General features: G+C 27.4%; 1 protein-coding gene and 1 pseudogene across 1 annotated transcript in view; one reads left to right on the top strand and one right to left on the bottom strand.

Annotated features, from left to right (window-relative positions):
* The window catches only part of LOC107613482, a 14,898-nt pseudogene that overhangs the window by 6,100 nt on the left and 6,162 nt on the right, over positions 1-2,636 (top strand).
* LOC107613484 (probable aminotransferase TAT2) overlaps positions 1-2,636 on the bottom strand; it is an 8,301-nt gene that overhangs the window by 3,458 nt on the left and 2,207 nt on the right. The gene's annotated exons all lie outside the window — the stretch shown is intronic.

The raw sequence follows: 2,636 nt of genomic DNA, 5'->3' as shown, positions 1-2,636 counted from the left end.
TAAAAACGTTTAACACAAATTATAAGTAAATAACTATGTTACCAATTTTAGCCAATAAACTATAATTTAAATAACATAATCTTTTCATATTCATTTAAAAATCACATATTTAAGCCTTACTTTTAATTTAAAAAAAAATATTATCAATTTTGTAAAGAGGGACTTGTATCATGGGAGAAATGAAGAGGATGATAAGAAAGAAGTTTGGGCGACTCAGGATGGAAAAAACGTGGCAGTTAATATTTAAAAAGAAGGAAATAAAGCATATTTACTTTATTTAGAGGTGTGACTACAAATAAAAAAATAGTATACATCTATATAAATAAAACGTGAAATAGACGCGCCTAACACACATAAAACGATCGCTCTTGTCCAACGCTTCTTCTCTTCTCCCTGTGCTTCTTCTTCTTCTTCTCACGTTCGTTTACACACGGAGCTTTTTCTACTTCGCATTCTTCATTCTCCTCCTTCTTTTTCGCGTTCCTTCTTTTTCGCGTGTTTTCTCCTTATCGTCATTCTTTTGTTATTGTTGATGCTGTATTTTTTGTCTTTTCCTCATTCTCTCTCGGATAAAGAAGCAGTAGAAGGTGAGGGGGAAGAGTTTTGAATTGTACATAACAGAAATGAACCGAACACATCATTATGGTGAAATAATTGTATAGTACTAAGAGAATGAAACATAATACAATATATAAAATCAAATTCAAACAGCTTTCTGCATGATGAACCGAAATACGTACTCAAGGTGAAATTATTGTGTAGTATTCAGCGAATGAAACATAATTCATTATACAAAATCAAATTCGAAATACCTCTGTCTACAATTTAGATATTATCAATTCAATTCAAATTCAGAACACCTCCGTTCATTCAATTCAATTCAAATAAAGTTAGCAATTGCATTCCGTTGAATTCGATTCAAAATTGAATAATTCAAACATCATCAAATTAATTCATTTCGAAAGAATAATTCAAATCACTCTCATTCAACTGATTTGAAGTTGATTCATTCATTGTTTCAATTTAGAAGTCTAAATCGAAGAAGAAGAACGACGAAACTTATTACGTTGAAGTCAATCCAGATTCATAACGAAGAATGCAAGTAGAAAAGAAGAACAAGAACAAGAAAGAAAATGCGAGTAGAGGAGAACGACGGAGCCTATAACGCGAGAAGAAGAAGAAGATTTATGTTATATGTAGCGCGTGAATGTGGAGCATTATTGTAAAAAAAATTAGAATAAATACCTAAATTAATTTTTAACAAAATTTTCATTGGATATATTAGTTTTCGGTCATGTTTATTCTTTAAATGTGTTAAAAGAATAAAATTTTGTTAGAATTTTTTTATGATGAATTTCAGTATTTACTCAAAAAGTTATTAATATATGTATTTTTTATATTGTTTTTGTCATTATTATTAAATTTAATAGTTAAGTTTTTAAAGTTTTAATTTGTTTCGCAGATTATTAAAATTGAGTAACTATATTAGTTTATTTTCATGTTAATTAATTAAATAAGTAGGAATACAACCAGAATCAAAATTTGTCCTTTTTATTAGAAAAAAGAGAAACATATTTAATTTCTCTTTACTATTTATATTACAAAAGAAGATGTAGACGTGTAGAACTGTTTTTTAGAGTAAAATTCATTTTTGTTTTCTTTATTTAATTTAGACAACTTGCACCTTAATAATTGAAAAATAATAATTTCTTCTTTTTTTTCCTTTTCGTTAGACTTATGAGCCCTTCTATGAGAATCTCAGGTAAAAAGTGACAGAAAATATTTATCGTATGACGTTAGCTTCAGAACTTCACTTATCCTACATATGGATGATAACTATTTGATTGAAATTGTTTATTACTTATACAGTAATCAAAACAACACAACGCTATAGGGGAATGAATTCTCTCAATTTTTTTAATAATTGAGGGAGTAAAATATGATCTCTTACCAATAGTTTTATAAGTAAGACCAAGAATAAATATAAAAGAGAGAACAACAAAAGGTTAAAGATCACGCTAATGAGTTATAACTCAAATGACATAGTCTCTCCATAGTCAAGTAAGAGGTTACGGGTTCGAGTCTCCTATATTTGGTAAAAAAAATCACACTAATTCGGATTTCATTGGATTCTATTTTTTGTAAATCGGATTCGAATTTACTTTTCATAACCGATCCAATCCAATCCAAACCGTATAATGTGCTATAATATTATTATTTTATTATTATATTTACAATTTTACTTATAATATATTCAATTTTGTTGTAAATCCAATCCAATCCAAATCGCACTGCAAACACCTATAGTTAAAAACTGTTAAATAATAATTTAGTTAAACATATCAAATCATTTAACAATTTTTAACTAACAATTTAAAATAAAAACAATTACATTTAAATTTCATCTAATAAATAGGTTAAAAATGTACATACGAGAGTCTAATAAATAGGCTAAATAGGTGCCATTTATGACTCAGAATATGTTATATCTTTTTCTTAGTTACACAATCACAAAGATTCATAACAACTTGAAACAAAAACCACCTAAAGCTAATTAGGGCAACCGAGTGGGAGATTTTACTTAAAAATAAAAGGAAAAATGTTTTTTTTTTTGTGAGATGTCTAAATGACATAAA

The sequence above is a fragment of the Arachis ipaensis genome, chromosome B08, assembly GCF_000816755.2.
Source record: "Arachis ipaensis cultivar K30076 chromosome B08, Araip1.1, whole genome shotgun sequence".
Lineage (NCBI taxonomy): Eukaryota > Viridiplantae > Streptophyta > Magnoliopsida > Fabales > Fabaceae > Arachis > Arachis ipaensis.
Note: the sequence above shows the minus strand (reverse complement) of the source record. Positions and strands in the feature narration are given on the sequence as shown.